Raw genomic sequence first — 20,306 nt, 5'->3', positions numbered from 1 at the left:
TTTCCGACACAAAGGAAGTCATAGCGGACACCTACAAAGGACTGTGTGATGATGGCATCTCAGGTAAGCAGCACTGGGCGTTCTTCCGTCCAACTTTTACATAGCTGGCAGTTAGCTCCTACAGTACGATTCAGTGTCGGTTCATAACGTCGTACTATATTACATACAGTTGAAGTCGGAAGTTTACATACACCTTAGCCAAAAACATTTATACTCAGTTTCTCACAATTCCTGACATTTAATCCTAGTAAAAATTCCCTGTCTTAGGTCAATTAGGATGTGAAATGTCAGAATAATAGCAGAGCGAATTATTTATTTCAGCTTTTATATGTATAAAGCTGAAATAAATAATGGTTTATATATATGGTTTATATACACACAGTTGAAGTCGGAAGTATACATACACTTAGGTTGGAGTCATTTAAAACTCATTTTTCAACCACTCCACAAATGTCTTATTAACAAACTGTAGTTTTGGAACGTCGGTTAGGACATCTACTTTGTGCATGACACAAGTAATTTTTTCAACAATTGTTTAAAGAAAGATTATTTCACTTATAACTCACTGTATCACAATTCCAGTGGGTCAGAAGTTTACATACACTAAGTTGACTGTGCCTTTAATTCGGCGCTACACTGAACAAAAATATAAAGGCAACGTGTAAAGTGTTGGTTTCATGAGCTGAAATAAAAGATCCCATAAATCTTCCATATGCACAAAAAGCATATTTCTCTCAAATGTTCTGATCAAATTTGTTTACATCCCTGTTAGTGAACATTTCTCCTTTACCAACATAATCCATCCACTTGACAGGTGTTGCATATCAAGAAGCTGATTAAACAGCATGATCATTACTCAGGTGCATCTTGTGCTGGGGACAATAAAAGACCACTCTAAAAAGTGCAGTTTTGTCACACAACACAATCCCACAGATGTCTCAAGTTTTGAGGGAGCATGCAATTGAAATGCTGACTGCAGGAATGTCCATCAGAGCTGTTGCCAAAGAATGTAATGTTCATTTCTCTACCATAAGTCACCACCAATGTTGTTTTATAGAATTTGGCAATACGTGTTCGTGCTTGGTGTAGAAAATATTCTATATTAAGATTATCAGAGTGAGAGATACAATGCTTATAATTGCTTTCAGTTTGTGCTCAGTCAAAGTATAGGACCCTTATACCTGGCGTTGTAAAAAAAAAAAGTTTAATTTAATCGATCAAGAATAATTTTTGTAGTCTTGCATTTTCATTTCGATACCAGGTGTAGGCAATTTCTTAGTCAGCATCCAACCAAGGAAAGTGGGCATTCTCCCTCCTTTGTTTTTACACTGCTGCTACTCGCTGTTTATTATCTATGCTTAGTCACTTTACAAATTACCTCAACTAACCTGTACCCCTGCACATTGACTCGGTACTGGTACCCCCTGTATATAGCCTTGTTATTGTTATGTCATTTTCTTGTGTTATTTTTATATTTAACTTTAGTTTATTTAGTAAATATTTTCTTAACTCTATTTCTTGAACTGCATTGTTGGTTAAGGGCTTGTAAGTAAGCATTTAACGGTAAGGTCTGCTGCAGCTGTTGTATTCAGAAAATGTGACAAATAAAATTTGATTTGATATCCAGTCTAGCATCCAGTATAAATGTTTTAATTTATCCATACGTTTGCCGCTCAATGTTACAGCATATCAGTTTAACAATCGTGTGTAACTGCAAATAACTCTAGAAAAAAGGGCTTATTTTGAGCACAATTCAAACATGAATTGGATATGCAATCTCGTTTCCGCTCACGTTATGGATGTGTCACTGCAACCTTAAAGATCCTCAATGATGCCACCATTGCCCTTGATTCTAAGCAATGTTGTGATGCTATTTTTATTGGCTTGGCCAAAGCTTTTGATACGGTAGACCAATCCATTGTTGTGGGCCGGCAAAGAAGTATTGGTGTCTCCGAGGGGTCTTTGGCCTGGTTTGCTAACTACCTCTCTCAAAGAGTGCAGTGTATAAAGTCAGAAAATCTGCTGTCTCGGACAATGCCTGTCACCAAGGGAGTACCCCAAGGCTCAATCCTAGGCCCCACGCTCTTCTCAATTTACATCAACAACATAGCTCAGGCAGTTGGAAGCTCTCTCATCCGTTTATATGCAGATGACACAGACTTATACTCAGCTGGCCCCTCCCCGGATTTTGTGTTAAATGCTCTACAACAAAGCTTTCTTAGTGTCCAACAAGCTTTCTCTACCCGTAACCTTGTTCTGAACACCTCCAAAAACAGAGGTCATGTGGCTTGGTAAGAAGAATGCCCCTCTTCCCACAGGTGTTATTACTACCTCTGAGGGTTTAGAGCTTGAGGTAGTCACCTCATACAAGTACTTGGGAGTATGGCTAGACAGTGCACTGTCCTTCTCTCAGCACATATCAAAGCTACAGGCTAAAGTTAAATCTAGACTTGGTTTCCTCTATCGTAATTGCTCCTTTTTCACCCCAGATGCCAAACTATCCCTGATTCAGATGACCATCCTACCCATGATAGATTACGGAGACATAATGTATAGATCGGCAGGTAAGGCTGCTCTCAAGTGGCTAGATGTTCTTTACCATTCAGCCATCAGATTTGCCAACAATGCGCCATATAGGACACATCACTGCACTCCACACTCTTCTGTAAACTGGTCATCTCTGTATACCCGTCGCAAGACCCACTGGTTGATGCTTATTAATAAAACCCTCTTAGGCCTCACTCCCACCTATCTGAGATATCTACTGCAGCCCTTATTCTCCACATACAACACCCGTTCTGCCAGTCATATTCTGTTAAAGGTCCCCAAAGCCCACACATCCCTGGGTCGCTCCTCTTTTCAGTTCGCTGCAGCTAGTGACTGGAACAAGCTACAACAAACACTCAGACTGGACAGTTTTATCTCAATCTCTTCATTCAAAGACTCAATCATGGACACCCTTACTGACATTTGTGGCTGCTTTGTATGATGTATTGTTGTCTCTACTAGAGGTTGACCAAATAATCGGAATAGCCGATTAATTAGGGCCGATTTCAAGTTTTCATAACAATTGGAAATCGGTATTTTTGGACGGCGATTTGGCCGATTTTATTATTATTATTATTATTATTTTTACCTTTATTTAACTAGGCAAGTCAGTTAAGAACACATTCTTATTTTCAATGACGGCCTAGGAACGGTGGGTTAACTGCCTTGTTCAGGGGCAAAACGACAGATTTTTAACTTGTCAGCTCAGGGATTCAATCTTGCAACCTTACGGTTAACTAGTCCAATGCTCTAACCACCTGCTTTACATTACACTCCATGAGGAGCCTGCCTGTTACACGAATGCAGTAAGAAGCCAAGGTAAGTTGCTAGCTAGCATTAAACTTATCTTATAAAAAACAATCAATCAATCATAATCACTAGTTAACTACACATGGTTGATGATATTACTAGTTTATCTAGCCTGTCCTGCGTTGCATATAATCGCTTAGGTACACATTGCTCCAACCATAAACATCAATGCCTTTCTAAAAATCAATACACAAGTATATATTTTTAAACCTGCATATTTAGTTAATATTGCCTGCTAACATGAATTTCTTTTAACTAGGGAAAATGTGTCACTTTTCTTGCAAACAGAGTCAGGGTATATGCAGCAGTTTGGGCCGCCTGGCTCGTTGCGAACTATGAAGACTATTTCTTCCTAACAAAGACAGCCGACTCCGCCAAACGGGGATGATTTAACAAAAGCGCATTTGCGAAAAAGCACAATCGTTGCACGACTGTACCTAACCATAAACATCAATGCTTTTCTTAAAATCAATACACAGAAGTATTGATTTTAGCATATTTAGCTAAAAGAAATCCAGGTTAGCAGGCAATATTAACCAGGTGAAAGTGTAATTTTGCGTTCATTGCACGCAGTCAGGATATATGCAACAGTTTGGGCCGCCTGGCTTGTTGCGAACTAATTTGCCAGAATGTTACGTAATTATGACATAACATTGAAGGTTGTGCAATGTAACAGGAATAACGTTTTGTTTTCGAGATGATAGTTTCCGGATTCGACCATATGAATGACCTAAGGCTCGTATTTCTGTGTGTTATTATAATTAAGTCTATGATTTGATAGAGCAGTCTGACTAAGCGATGGTAGGCAGCAGCAGGCTCGTAAGCGTTCATTCAAAATAGCACTTTCGTGCATTTTGCCAGCAGCCCTTCGCAATGCATTGCGCAGTTTATGACTTCAAGCCTGTCAACTCCCAAGATTAGGCTGGTGTAACCGATGTGAAATGGCTAACTAGTTAGCCGGGTGCGTGCTAATAGCGTTTCAAACGTCACTCGCTCTGAGACTTGGAGTAGTTGTTCCCCTTGCTCTGCATGGGTAACGCTGCTTCGAGAGTGGCTGTTGTCGATGTGTTCCTGGTTTGAGCCCAGGTAGGAGCGAGGAGAGGGACGGAAGCTATACTGTTACACTGGCAATACTAAAGTGCCTATAAGAACATCCAATAGTCAAAGGTATATGAAATACAAATCGTATAGAGAGAAATAGAGAGAAATAGTCCTATAATTCCTATAATAACTACAACCTAAAACATCTTACCTGGGAATATTGAAGACTCATGTTAAAAGGAACCACCAGCTTTCATATGTTCTCATGTTCTGAGCAAGGAACTTAAATGTTAGCTTTTTTACATGGAACATATTGCACTTCTACTTTCTTCTCCAACACTTTGTTTTTGCATTATTTAAACCAAATTGAACATGTTTCATTATTTATTTGAGGCTAAATTGATTTTATTGATGTATTATATTAAGTTAAAATAAGTGTTCATTCAGTATTGTTGTAATTGTCAGTATTACAAATAAATAAAAATAAAACAAATTTAAAAAAAAAATTGGCCGATTAATATCGGCTTTTTTGGTCCGCCAAGAATCAGTATCGGTATCGGCGTTGAAAATCATAATCGGTCGACCTCTAGTCTCTACCTTCTTGACCTTTGTGCTGTTGACTTTGCTCAATAATGTTTGTACAATGTTTTTGTGATGTTACCTTGTTGTTGCCATGTTGTGTTGCTACCATGCTGTGTTGTCATGTTATGTTGTTGTCTTAGGTCTCTCTTTATGTAGTGTTGTGTCTCTCTTGTTGTGATGTGTGTTTTGTCCTATATTTATATTGGATTTATTTATTTATTTATTTTTAATCCCAGGTCCCCCATCCCTGCAGGAGGCTTTTTGCCTTTTGGTAAGCCGTCATTGTAAATAAGAATTTGTTCTAATCTGATTTGCCTAGTTAAATAAAGGTTCAATAAATAATAATGAGCCATGCACATCTGGCAACATCACAATGTAGGTTTTATGGAATCCACACTTCTAGACTGAGAAGAGGTATTGTTAAACTGGGTATTTGTTATTTGTTCATGGGAAAGGAGGACGGTTAAAAACAACCATAACATCTCTTCTTTTAAGGTCTTAGGTTTCTTTGTGGAGAAAAATCCAACCAAAACTTCCCTGTTCTTTGATGTGAACTTTGTTTGATCAACATTACCTTTTGCATGGACTCTGGGGACTGCTCTTAAAAAGAGGAAGAAGTGCAGAACTGACCTCACTCCTCTGTTCACTGCTTATATTACTTTCCAGCTAGCACATAACGTTCTGAGAACCATACTATATGTTTCGTAGAGCTTGGTGAGAAGGTTGTTGTTCTATAGTTATTTGGCATACAACCTTCCCACAACTTTCTCGGAATGGTGCAGGATAGTTGCTTGGTTTTGGAACATTCTCATCACAATTAGGGAACTTGACCCTAAAAAATGAATTTCATTATTTTAAAAGAATGTTGTTTAAAAGTTCAAACATGGTTACATTTAATTTTGGTAATGTTCTAGGAACATTCTTCAACTGGTTTGACATTGGGAATGTTCTCAAATAGTCCAGAGAACGTTAAGAAACGACATTCTTCTGTGGGATTTTCAGTACTTCAGCATAATGTTTCCTACAGTTTTCCTCATGGTTCTATTTAAAGTCATGTTCTCAAATTTTTCTGAGAACATAAAGAAAACTTTCCATAACAACTCCCAAAAACTTTAACGTTCAGAGAACATTCTAAGAAAGTTATTAACAAAACTCTCTCTTTCCTCTATCTTAATAAATGTGTGTTGAGGTGTGTTGGCCTCACCCACTAATTGGCCAAGCCTGATCAAGAAAATAAGCTTTTAGTGGGCATGGAACATTTCTGGGATCTTTTAATTCAGCTCATGAAACATGGGACCAACACTTTACATTTTGCGTTTATATTTTTGTTCAGTATATTTATTTAGGTAAAAAATTATTGCATTGTTGACAACACACTATATTAAGCAACAAATTACAATTTTCTTCATTGTATAATAATAGTGAATACATTAAAACTATGAAATAACACATGGAATCACGTAGTAACCAAAAAAGTGTTAAACAAATCAAAATATATTTTATATGTGAGATTCTTCAAAGTAGCCACCCTTTGCCTTGATGACAGCTTTGCACACTCTTGGCATTCTCTCAACAAGCTTCATGGGGTAGTCACCTGGAATGCAGTTCAATGAACAGGTGTGCCTTGTTAAAAGTTAATCTGTGGAATTTCTTTCTTAATGTGTTTGAGCCAATCAAGTTGTGTTGTGACAAGGTAGGGGTGGTATACAGAAGATGGTATTTTCCAAATAGGACTAAGTCCATATTATGGCAAGAACAGCTCAAATAAGCAAAGCAAAATGACAGTCCATGATTACTTTAAGACATGAAGGTCAGTCGATGCGTACAAATTCAAGAACTGTGCAATTGCAAAAACCATCAAGCACTATAATGAAACTGGCACACATGAGGACCGCCACAGGAAAGGAAGACGCAGAGATACCTCTGCTGCAGAGGATAAGTTCATTAGAGTTAATTGCACCTCAGAAATTGCAGCCCAAATAAATGCTTCACAGAGTTCAAGCAACAGACACATCTCAACATCAACTGTTCAGAGGAGACTGCGTGAATCAGGCCTTCATGGTCAAATTGCTGCAAAGAAACCACTACTAAAGAACACCAATAAGAAGAAGAGACTTGCTTGGTCCAAGAAACACGAGCAATGGACATTAGACCATTGGAAATCTGTCCTTCGGTCTGATGAGTCCAAATATGAGATTTTTGGTTCCAACCGCCGTGTTTTTATGAGACGCAGAGTAGGTGAAAAGATGATCTCTGCATGTGTGGTTCCCACCGTGAAGCATGGAGGAGGAGGTGTGATGGTTATTTTGCTTGTGACACTGTTGGTGATTCATTTAGAATTCAAGGCACACTTAACCAGCATGGCTACCACAGCATTCTGCAGTGATACGCCATCCCATCTGGATTGCACTCAGTGAGGACCGTCATTTGTTTTTCAACAGGACAATGACCCAAAACACACCTCCAGGCTGTGTAAGGGATATTTGACCAAAAAGGAGAGTGATGGAGTGCTGCATCAGATGACCTGGCCTCCACAATCACCCAACTTCAACCCAGTTGAGATGGTTTGGGATGAGTTGGACTGCAGAGTGAAGGAAAAGCAGCCAACAAGTGCTCAGCATATGTGGAAACTCCTTCAAGACTGTTGGAAAAGCATTCCGCATGAAGCTGGTTGAGAGAATGCGAAGAGTGTGCAAAGCTATCATCAAGGCGAAGGTGGCTATTTGAAGAATCTAAAATCTAAAATATATTTTGCTATGTTTAACACTTTTTTGGTTACTACATGATTCCATATGTGTTATTTCGTAGTGTTGATGTCTTCACTATTACTCCACAATGTAGAAAATAGTAAAAATAAAGAAAAACCCTTGAATGAGTAGGTGTCCAAACTTTTTATTTACCATCAATCCTAATATAACAATGCTTACTTACCTATAAAAGCCATTGAATGTTTGTAATATTGTTGAGATTAGTAAAAATCCAGTGCAAATTGCCATTCTAATATGGCATTGCTGGCATGACCCTCTTTTTACTTCTCAACCGCCTGGTAGAGCTCTGTAATATGAATTTAAGGTGCAATACTTTTCTAAACATGCTTTTCAAGAAAAGACAGTTATTAAAGGTAGACTCAGGAATATGACGTAGATGCAGAAAATACATAGCATAGTGGGTTAATTTCTGCAACAGCTAAGAGTTTTGAGGAGTGAGGCTCATCTTCTCTGCTGGGTGCCATCCTGAAACGGCATGAAACGAACTCATGTACATGCGCAGATACTGTGTGAGTCTTGTATCTCGCTCATCTCAATATTTGCGATGCTGCTTGTGACATTTAAAGTTGGCCTTGTTGAGACTTGATAGCGTGTATTATTAATCTATTTCATGTTGCACTATATGCGCCGTTCCACAAGTAAATTTGCCAATTCAAGATGAGGTTGAGTAGTGGTTGACATTGTACACGCCGTTCCACAGACCTTTAAACCTAATATTGCAGTGATAATTAATGGCTGGGGCCATTTTTGTTTGTTTTTGCTGTTCTAGAAATAGCATTTTTTTGTTTTTAAATTGCGTAGAAATGCAGTAAATGAGCTTCAACTTCTCAAAAAGTTTGGGGAATTTTAAATGCCCTAGGTTTAGCTAAACTGACACCACTGAGTTCAAGTAATACCACTCCACCTCTGCTAGATTAACGATAACTCGGGCTGGGTTATAAGAAACACAGGGCTCCACTGCTCTTTATGAAGACAGATGGCTGAAGGGGCTGCCAGATTTGTTGTGTAAAATAACATTAAAACAATTTTTCCTGTATGATATGATGAATGGGGCTGAACCGCCCTGGCCCTGACCTCTACATATGACCTTGAGATGGGGCCAGGGTTCTAGTGGTGGGGGATAGGGAACCTCCATCACTAGTGGCTTTAGAGCCGCCGTCTCCACCTTTCCACGGCACTAACTGCTTGAAGTGATAAAACCTTATACTGTAAGTATTTATAGTAAAACCTTATAATGTACAGGTAAGTACACACAGTACATGCTGCTATTTCACATTATGCCAAGGCCATCTTCAATGATCAGAGTAAGACCAAACATTTTACTGTAATTACCTAAATATTTCCTGAATATTTTGAGTTATTACATTTCAACACTCACAGTGAATCTATCTATCTATATATTCCTGTTATTACACTATGAAAAAGAGTACAGAAAGACTGATGACAACGAGATTGAATTAGATGTTTTATGGTGTACAGAATACATGTATATAGTTCGTAAATATTTTACCTGTATGATCCAGTGCTGGGGGGCATTCCACCATTCACACTGACGTCTGTGGTAATAGAAGGAGGCACTTCTGCACTTCAATTCATGTTACAAAGCAGAAGACAGCATCATGGAGTCCTAGTAGTCCTAGATTGTAGTCCTAGACATGTATATTTAAACACTTGAAAGCCACCATTGATGAATTATAGAGTAAAGCTAAAACAAAAATGTTGTTACTTTTCACATTTTACCACATAAAGTATAATATCTGTTCCTTTTCAAAGTTCTCACATTTCTGCTAATCTGTATTCAAGGGATTCTGGAATCAGTCATTTGATGGTGCGTAGACTGATGTTTAGTACTGCGGTAATTATAGTTTATATGATTACTAATTGGCAACGTGAGAAGATAAATGTCAATAATTTGTCTCAATATAAATCAAAAGAACAGTTTAACATTTTAAAACACACCCACATAAAGATCTAAACTTTCCCTTGCAGTGTGAAATTATCAATACTGCAGTAGTAAAACAAACTTTTTGAGAGAATTTTATTCCTCACGAAAATATCCTCAATAACATTGCCTTCTGGAATATTTCATGAAGCTATTTGAACATCTGTTCATTTGATTGGTCACATCTGAGGAAAATTATATCTGATTGGTCGCATTTGGAGTGCAATGAGGGGTTATGCCTGCCTGATGTGTACGTACATGCTAGTGGCCTTTTAAACATAATGTATAGAGGGAAGGAGGGAGGTAAGGAAGCAAAAGATGGAGAGATCTGTTCTTTTGTGGCAGCTGCACCGGGAGAGAGACGAAGACGCTCCCTGTTAGCTCATTAATTAAAATGTTTACTTCACTGTGGAATGATGCATCGTTTATCATAATGCCAGACTAACACATGGCGAACTACAATTACTCTGCATATGTTTAAGTCTTAATAATAATGAAGCTGAATAATATATGATGTTTCCGTGACGACTGATAAACGGATGTCTGTGCAAAGCCTAGAAAAACTACCAACGGGGCCTCCCGAGTGGCGCAGCGGTCTAAGGCACTGCATCGCAGTGCTAGAGGAGTCACTACAGATCCGGGTTCGATCCCGGGCTGTGTCGCTGCCAACCGCGACCTGTAGACCCATGAGGTGGCGTACAATTGGCCCAGCGTCGTTAGGGGAGAGTTTGGCCGGGTGGAATGTCCTTGTCCCACCGCGCTCTAGCAACTCCTTGTGGCGTCCTGGCACATGCACGCTGACACATTAGTGCGGCTGGCTTCCATATTAAGCAAGCAGTCTGTCAAGAAGCAGTGCGGCTTGGCGGGGTTGTGTTTCGGAGGACGCATGGCTCTCGACCTTTGCCTCTCCCGAGTACGTACGGGAGTTGCAGCGATGGGACAAGACTGTAACTACCAATTGGATATCACGATGTTCGAGAGATTATTATTTTTTGAATTATATTTTTGACTTTTTTTAAGGTTGTAACGTAACTAAATGTGGGAAAAGTCAAGGGGGGGTCTGAATACTTTCCGAAGGCACTGTAAATTATTTCGGGAATTTGTACAATAGCTCGATCCAGAAAATAAATACCGGACCAAAACCTTTTTAAGACCCTCACCAAATATGCCCATTCCACCCTGTCGAATGCTTTTTCAGCATCTGGTGAGTGTTCTATTGGAGCGTTCAAGTTATGTATGATGGATTATATTGAAAAAATAGTGGAGATTGTCTGAAGACATCCTGTTCCATATAAACCCGGTTTGAGATGAGTGAATCAACATTTGTATTACTGTTTCTATGCAAAAAGCCAATACCTTAGCAATTATTTTGTAATCCACATTCAAAAGTGATACTGGGCAGAAGGATCCGCATGACAATGGATCCTTCTCTTTCTTTTTAAGTAGACACAAACAGCTACAATGACAATAGTGTTGATCAGTCCTCAAGCTTCCTTGTGGGCATGTATTCACAAGACAATAAATCCATAATGTTTGTCTTTCACCTCCTCCTCTTTCCCCTTTGACGCTTCCCGCATGAATCTGTCCTGTACTGTTGCATAAGTGAGAGAGCGACGATATTGGTGCCTCCGTAGTGGTCATTCACTTTAATGTATGTACATGCGTGCTGCACACACAGCCTAGTTTTAGAGGAATATCATCTGCAGGCAGCAAGAGTGAATAGCTCTCAACTGGTTTTGGCATGGAGCAGCTCACAAAAGAATGACATCAGTAGCCAGTAGGGTAGGAAAGACGTTTCAACTTATCTACCAGTAAATGATAACTAAGGCAACAATGGCTATACAAACCAGGTATTTAGTAGGCTATTTGTGATGCTCAATTGTCATCAGGCGCCATTTGCATCAGGGGCGTAGACATGGATGGGCCTGGGTGGACAGAGGCCCACCCACTGGAGAACCAGGCCCTGACAGGCCCACCCAATCAAATTGATGTGGTTTAAGGATTGTTGTGGCCTTAAACCAATTTTTTTCTATAAAATAAAAAAAGTATGATTTTTGAGAGTGACAATCTGAAAAATCTATAAGAAATAGTTTTCTTTTTTATTTATGGGAAAACAAGATTTTTCACACCGGGAGCCTCTCAAACTGGACAGTTTTATCTCAGTCTCTTCATTCAAAGACCCAATCATGGACACTCTTACTGACAGTTGTGGCTGCTTTGTGTGATGTATTGTTGTCTCTACCTTCTTGCCCTTTGTGCTGTTGTCTGTGACCAATAATGTTTGTACCCTGTTTTGTGCTGCTACCTTGTTGTGCTGCTGCCATGTTGTGATTCTACCATGTTGTTGTCATCTTGCTACCATGTTGTGTTGTCATGTGTTGCTGCCATGCTATGTTGTTGTCTTAGGTCTCTCTTAATGTAGTGTTGTGTTGTCTCTCTTGTTGTGATGTGTCTTTTATCCTATATTTCTATTTACATTTATTTTGATTTTATTCCCAGCCCCCGCCTCCGCAGGAGGCATTTTGCCTTTTGGTAGGCCGTCATTGTAAATAAGAGTTTGTTCCCAACTGACTAGTTAAATAAAATACACCACTGCATAGGGCTGATGGAAAGACAGCAGTCACACACAGCATGATGCTAAAGGATAAGCAGTCCATGAACTCAGACATAATAAGCCAGTAGGTCCCAATCATAAGAATAAAAACACAACCATTAAGCATTTCCTAATCAAAATGTACAACTATTACTTCCCAATGCAAAAAACATTTCATGTTTAGCACACAAAGTAACCAGTGACCTAAAGTTTAAAGTGGAATGACCACTTTAATGTATGTACAATTTGTAAGTCGCTCTGGATAAGAGCGTCTGCTAAATGACATAAATGTAAATGTAAACTGACAGAGTCTAAACTACTTTGCAGATATGAAACAAACAGACAATCATAATATCAGTCAAAAACATAACATTCCCAACTTTCTAAGAGGTTTTAGAAATAGGTTCTATTTGACTCAAAGTTCCATGACATACACTAAGGCATTGTTGGCAGAATAGATAGATACAGTTCAATGCATGATTAATATAATTCACCAATGCATTTCTTGTTAGTCCCAAAAACATTGCTATCAGGATGTAAATCACAGCTGCCCTGGTACATTGTTTGCTGCCTCCATTCGGGATGCGGTGTTTCAGTTTCAATGACTCAATATTCTGGACAAAAACGGACAAATGTAACTAAGTCTGGGAATGTCAATACAATCAACTACCAAGGGCAATGATCACAAGTCAGTCATAATGTGGCTAATAGGCTAGCGTTTCTATTCATGCATCAAGCTAAAACACAGAGCCTAACGTTAGCTAGATAGCTTAGTAGCTAGGTAGCTGCTAGGAGGATGTCATGTCATTCCATTGGAGAAGTGGATAGGTGACTGACTTTTTCCCCTCATATCATTTTTCAGTGGCTATACACAGCTAGAGATGCATGTGTAATTTGGTTAGCTTAGCTAGCAAGAACTTGATTGACTTTTCCAGTTAGCATATATCTTGCTTTTGCAAATTCACACTGGCTATCTACTCCGATTTCAAAGTACTCACGTCTGAGTGTGCCAGAGCGCAGAACAACTGCTAAATTAACGAACGCGCAAAACACCAGCTGAATTTGACCGTGTCAGTAAAAGTAGACCAACATTTTTTGGTCAAGAACGCTCTAGATAACATGTTCATAACATGTCCTAACCAGTTCTGCTACGGCAAGTAAAATGTCAGAGTGCGGTGTTCTCTCATTTGTGTCTGAAAGTAGCTAGCTAGCAAGCTTGCCAACTTTAGCCAGTTAGCTTGGGTGCTTGGTTGGGACAAGCATGCATTGGCAGGCAAGCTGTAGAAGGACAAGGAGGGTACAATCCCCCATTGTTTATCAGTGCAATTTTGACAGCCAACTATCTGAAAAAGTTTGAGAGTGTTTATTTAATTAGTTGTTGATGTGCATAACTGAGGGAGGGAGAGCCTACATTTCATGGTTGTTTGATCAATAGGACTGTAAAGTTCGAATGTATGAGGACTTCCGTGGTGTTACCATATTTGTAGAAATCCATTCAGGTGTATTTTTTTGGCGAATGTTTTCTAATGATCTGAAGTCGCGTTGTTGCAACTGCCTGTAAACACACAGTCCAGTTCAAAGTGAATGATGGCAGGCCTGCGTGGCAAATGGCTTGTTTGTATAAAGGCGTACTGTAGCTTTGGCTGGCTATAGTGCACAGTCTGCGTAGACTTCGGTCCTGGACAAGACAGATGTTTTTATTTGGTTTTATTTCCTGCAGTGTCTATTACTTGTCCAAACGCACAGCGTTTTCCACTCTAAATTGCTATAGAATTTTCACAAATGCCTTAGTATACATAATTCCCAAACATTCTAAGAATTTATGAAAATGTGAAAATATCGAAGTGGTCGCTTGTCAGATATTATATATTTTTTTTAAGTGTCATATTCATCCTGGGTGTGTATATGAACAGATTTTAATAAGATTTCATATTGCTAAAATGCTGTCAGTTCCACTTTAAATGCAACAATGTTTCACACACGTTATTTTCAAAGAGATGGCTTACCGCAAGCGCGCTGCAATAAAAAACACAGTTCCACTCCGCAGATGATCATTTGAAACTTAACTTCTTGTTGAAAGTTATTCTTAAAAAGGGAGAAGCTAACAAATTAGCAACAACATGCTCTTTGATAACACCTGCAGCAGCCACTGCAAACTAGCCGACAACAAAAACTATCTAGCTAAACCGTGGGAAAACTACTGCTCGCTAATATGCAGTGACCTGATTGTCTTCAAGAAGGCAGAAATGTCCATACATTTTTGTAAAAACCATCCCATTCATTAAGTCAAAATGTGATTGGTTGATTCCACTGTCACTCCAAAATTTTGCGCTAATACAGCTGAATGCCAGATGCCTTTATCTAGCTTTGATAACCGAGCCAATGGCTCACTTAGCTAACTAAATGTATCTCCCCAGAGACAGCAAAGAAAAATCCTGATTGGATATTTTTTCTCTTTAGTGTTAAACGTTTCCTTTCCAACAAAAACTGAAGAGATTAAATCAGAACAACATTGAAAATAATAATATAATTGTCATTATAATTACTTTTATAAATCCTTAGCCCCTCTCTGAAGGCGTAGAAGGCCCATTGTTCCCCACTCTGTTTGGGTTAGTAATTGTTACATTCCCCAGTTTCTGTGTTGTTGTGTGTTTATATGTATGTATTTCAGGAAATGGCTTCCTGGATTCCCTCAAGCAGCTGATTGGTCAGCCCCATTGCAGATTGGAGCTGACCCCGCCCTCTTGTCAGGGGATACAGCTGTCTGCAATTACAGACTCCTTCTCCAGCTGTATAAAAGCCAGTGTTCGTTTGCTCAGAGAGAGCTTCTGGGTCTGTCCTGTATTGGTTGTTGCTCAGAGAGAGTGGCTTGGTATGGCCTGTGTTTCAATGTTGGTCTGTATGAATTTTTGTGAAGTATTTTGTAGCCGGTCCTGCTGATGTTTGTGTATGCCATAGGACTGTGTTTATGATTAGTGAAATTGTTCACTTTAAGTTTGTATTCTGTTTAATTTGTTCCCAGGGGTGAAGGGGAAATCATCTTTGGAGTTCTTGGGCAAGAGGCCTGCAGGCATACACATATACCTGTAGTACGTACTATGTCTATGCACACTAGGTAAGACCTTGGCGGACCATCGCCTGTATTTTGGTTTGTGTGCCAGTTGGTGCTAGTTAGGTAAGTTGTGGGTAGGAGAGGGGGCTCTAACTCTTACTTTCTTTGGTTCCGTCCAGCCCCTTTTCCCCAAATTACTGGGTGAAGGAAATTCCATGTAAATGGTAATATATTCTGCCTGTCATCCTTACCCTCACATACCTCTTTCACTCTGAGTGTAACAGGGTGTGTGTCCCCCCTCCAAGAGGTGTGCGTAACAGTAATAATTTGTAGAGTGGCTCTATTTTTCCATCAGTGTGCATTTTCTTTCACTATTCTGAATGTCTAAACAATCCATATGTTCTGAAATTTGAAAAGAAATACTGGACATTTTGAGCTCTTATGTGGTGATTTGACAAAATTGGAATCACATTTTTCTGGTCTCGGTCTTGACTCAGTCTCACCCCTGTTTGGTCTTGACTTGGTCTCGGACCCCTTGTCCCCCTCCTGGTCTTGACTCGATTTGCTCCAGACTTGGTCTTGAATTGGTCTCGACCACAACACCGGGTAATGGCAGTGGTGGAAATAGTACCTAATTGTTATACACTGCTCAAAAAAATAAAGGGAACACTTAAACAACACAACGTAACTCCAAGTCAATCACACTTCTGTGAAATCAAACTGTCCACTTAGAAGCAACACTGATTGACAATAAATTTCACACGCTGTTGTGCAAATGGAATAGACAGCAGGTGGAAATTATAGGCAATTAGCAAGACACCTTTGTGGTGACCACAGACCACTTCTCAGTTCCTATGCTTCCTGGCTGATGTTTTGGTCACTTTTGAATGCTGGCGGTGCTTTCACTCTAGTGGTAGCATGAGAGGGAGTCTACAACCCACACAAGCATGGAGGCGCTACCAGGAGACAGGCCAGTACATCAGGAGACGTGGAGGAGGCTGTAGGAGGGCAACAACCCAGCAGCAGGACCGCTACCTCAGCCTTTGTGCAAGGAGGAGCACTGCCAGAGCCCTGCAAAATGACCTCCAGCAGGCCACAAATGTGCATGTGTCTGCTCAAACAGTCAGAAAGACTCCATGAGGGTGGAATGAGGGCCCGACGTCCACAGCCCAACACCGTGCAGGACGTTTGGCATTTGCCAGAGAACACCAAGATTGGCAAATTCGCCACTGGCGCCGTGTGCTCTTCACAGATGAAAGCAGGTTCCCACTGAGCACATGTGACAGAGTCTGGAGACGCCGTGGAGAACGTTCTGCTGCCTGCAACATCCTCCAGCATGAACGGTTTGGCGGTGGGTCAGTCATGGTGTAGGGTGGCATTTCTTTGGGGGGCCGCACAGCCCTCCATGTGCTCGCCAGAGGTGGCCTGACTGACATTAGGTACCAAGATGAGATCCTCAGACCCCTTGTGAGACCATATGCTGGTGCGGTTGGCCCTGGGTTCCTCCTAATGCAAGACAATGCTAGACCTCATGTGGCTGGAGTGTGTCAGCAGTTCCTGCAAGAGGAAGGCATTGATGCTATGGACTGGCCCGCCCATTCCCCAGACCTGAATCCAATTGAGCACATCTGGGACATCATGTCTCGGTCCATCCACTAATGCCACGTTGCACCACAGACTGTCCAGGAGTTGGCGGATGCTTTAGTCCAGGTCTGGGAGGAGATCCCTCAGGAGACCATCCGCCACCTCATCAGGAGCATGCCCAGGCGTTGTAGGGATGTCATACAGGCACGTGGAGGCCACACACACAACTGAGCCTCATTTTGACTTGTTTTAAGGACATTACATCAAAGTTGGATCAGCCTGTAGTGTGGTTTTCCACTTTAATTTTGAGTGTGACTCCAAATCCAGACCTCCATGGGTTGATAAATTGGATTTCCATTGATTATTTTTGTGATTTTGTTGTCAGCACATTCAACTATGTAAAGAAAAAAGTATTTAATAAGATTATTTCATTCAGATCTAGGATGTGTTATTTTAGTGTTCCCTTTATTTTTTTGAGCAGTGTACTTGAGTAAAGATGCCTTAATAGAAAGACAAGTGAAAGTCACACAGTAAAATACTACCCGAGTAAGTCTAAAACTTTTACAAAAAAATCTACTTAAGTAGTAAAAGTGTAAATCATTAATTCCTTACATTCAGCAAACCACACGGCACAATTTTATTTTTTAATGTATTTATGGATAGCCAGGGGCACACTACAAATCACAATATCATTTACAAATGAAGCATTTGTGTTTAGTGAGTTCATCCAGATCAGAAGCAGTAGGAATGACCAGGGATGTTCTCCTTGTGTGAATTTGAAAATGTTCCTGTCCTGCTAAGCATTTAAAATGTAACGAGTACTTTTGTCAGGGGAAAATGTATGGAGTAAAAAGTACATTGTCATTAGGAATGTAGTGAAGTAAGTCGTCAAAGATATGGGATATTATTGCAACTCTGCCTAGAAGGCCAGCATCCCAGACTCGCCTCTTCACTGTTGACGTTGAGACTGGTGTTTGGCGGGTACTAGGTAATGAAGCTGCCAACTGAAGACTTGCGAGGTGTCGGTTTCTCAATCTAGACACGAATGTACTTGTCCTCTTGCTCAGTTGTGCACCGGGTCCTCCCAATCTTTTTATTCTGATTAGAGCCAGCTTCCACTGTTCTGTGGCGAGTAGTACACAGCGTTGTACGTGATCTTCAGTTTCTTGGCAATTTCTCGCATGGGATAGCGTTCATTTCTCAGAACAAGAATAGGCTGAGTTTCAGAAGAAAGGTCTGTTTCTGGCTATTTTGAGCCTGTAATTGAACCCACAAATGCTGATGCTCCAGATACTCAACTAGTTTAAAGGCCAGTTTTATTAATGCTTTAATCAGCGCCACAGTTTTCAGCTGTGCTAACATAATTGCAAAAGGGTTTTCTAATGATCAATTTGCCTTTTAAAATGATACAATTGGATTAGCTAACACAACGTGACATTGGAACACATGAGTGATGGCTGCTGATAATGGGCCTCTGTACTCTTATGAAGAGATTTTTTTTTAAATTGTCATTTCAGCTACAATGGTCATTTACGACATTAAAAATGTCTACACTGTTTCTGATAAATTTGTTATATTAATTGACAAATGTGCTTTAAAAAAACAAGGACATTACTGAGTGACGCCAAACTTTTGAACGGTAGTGTGTATATATCTCAAGTTAAAAGTTTACATACACCTTAGCCAAATGCATTTAAATTCAGTTTCACAATTCCTGACATTTAATCCTAGTAAAAAATTGCTGTCTTTGGTCAGTTAGAATCATCACTGTATTTTAAAAATGTGAAATGTCAGAATAGCTTTATTTCAGCATATTTATTTCATCACATTCTCAGTGGATCAGAAGTTTACATGCACTCAACTAGTATTTGGTAGCATCAAATGTTTTGGGTAGCCTTCCACAATAAGTTGGGTGAATTTTGGCCCATCCTCCTGACAGAGCTGGTGTAACTGAGTCAGGTTTGTAGGCCTCCTTGCTCGCACATGCTTTTTTTATTTCTGTCCACACATTTTCCATAGGATTGAGGTCAGGGCTTTGTGATGGCCACTCCAATACCTAGACTTTGTCCTTAAGCCACTTTGCCACAACTTTGGAAGTATGCTTGGGATCATTGTCCATTTGGAAAACCATTTGCGACCAAGCATTAACTTCCTGACTGTCTTGCTGTTGCGTCAATATATCCACATAATTTTCCTCCCTCATGAAGCCATCTTTTGTGAAGTGCACTAGTCCCTCCTGCAGTAAAACCCCCACAACATGATACTGCCACCCCGGTGCTTCATGGTTGGGATGGTCTTCTTCGGCTTGAAAGCATCCCCCTTGTTCCTCCGACCATAACGATGGTCATTATGGCCAAACAGTTCTATTTTTGTTTCATCAGATCAGAGAACATTTCTCAAAGTACAATCTTTGTCTCCATGTGCAGTTGCAATCCATAGTCTGCCTTTTTTATAGTCGTTTTGGAGCAGTGGCTTCCTTGCTGAGCGGACTTTCAGGTTATGTCAATATAGGACTTGTTTTACTGTGGATATAGATACTTTTATACCTGTTTCCTCCAGCATCTTCACAATGTCCTTTGCTGTTCTGGGATTGATTTTCACAGATGAATGTGGTACCTTCAGGCGTTTGAATTTGCTCCCAAGGATGAACCAGACTTGTGGAGTACTACAACAACAAAAAAATTCTGAGGTCTTGGCTGATTTCTTTTGATTTTCACATGTCAAGCAAAGAGGCACTGAGTGTGAAGGTAGGCCTTGAAATGCATCCACAGGTACACCTCCAATAGGCTAATGGACATCATTTGAATCAATCAGAAGCTTCTAAAGCCGTGACATTTTCTGGAATTTTCCAAGCTGTTTAAAGGCACAGTCAACTTAGTGCATGTACATTTCTGACCCACTGGAATTGTGATACATTGAAATAATCTGGCTGCAAACAATTGTTGGCAAAATTACTTGTCATGCACAAAGTAGATGTCCTAACCGACTTGCCAAAACTATAGTTAACAAGAAATTTGTGGCGTGGTTGAAAAACGAGTTTTAATAACTCCAACTTAAGTGTGTGTAAACTTCTGACTTCAACTGTATATTATTCTTGCCCAGACTTAAATGCGCTCTAGTTGACCATAAATACTTAAAATAGGTTAAGGTGCCTTATGAAGGAAAAATAATTAACAAAACAGACACTGTGTATAAACATTAAGGACACCTTTCTATTGAGTAAAACCCCTTTTGCCCTCAGAACAACCTCAACACATGTTGTATGTGACAAATACGATTAGATTTTAATTAGTCGGAGTATGGACTCCGCAAGGTGTCAAAAGCGTTCCACAGGGACGCTGGCCCATGTTGTCCACAATATTTCCCAAAGTTGTGTCAAGTTGGCTG

The sequence above is a fragment of the Salmo trutta genome, chromosome 33 (genome assembly GCF_901001165.1).
Source record: "Salmo trutta chromosome 33, fSalTru1.1, whole genome shotgun sequence".
Taxonomy (NCBI): Eukaryota; Metazoa; Chordata; class Actinopteri; order Salmoniformes; family Salmonidae; genus Salmo; species Salmo trutta.
The sequence above is the reverse complement of the archived record's forward strand: the minus strand, read 5'-3'. Positions refer to the sequence as shown.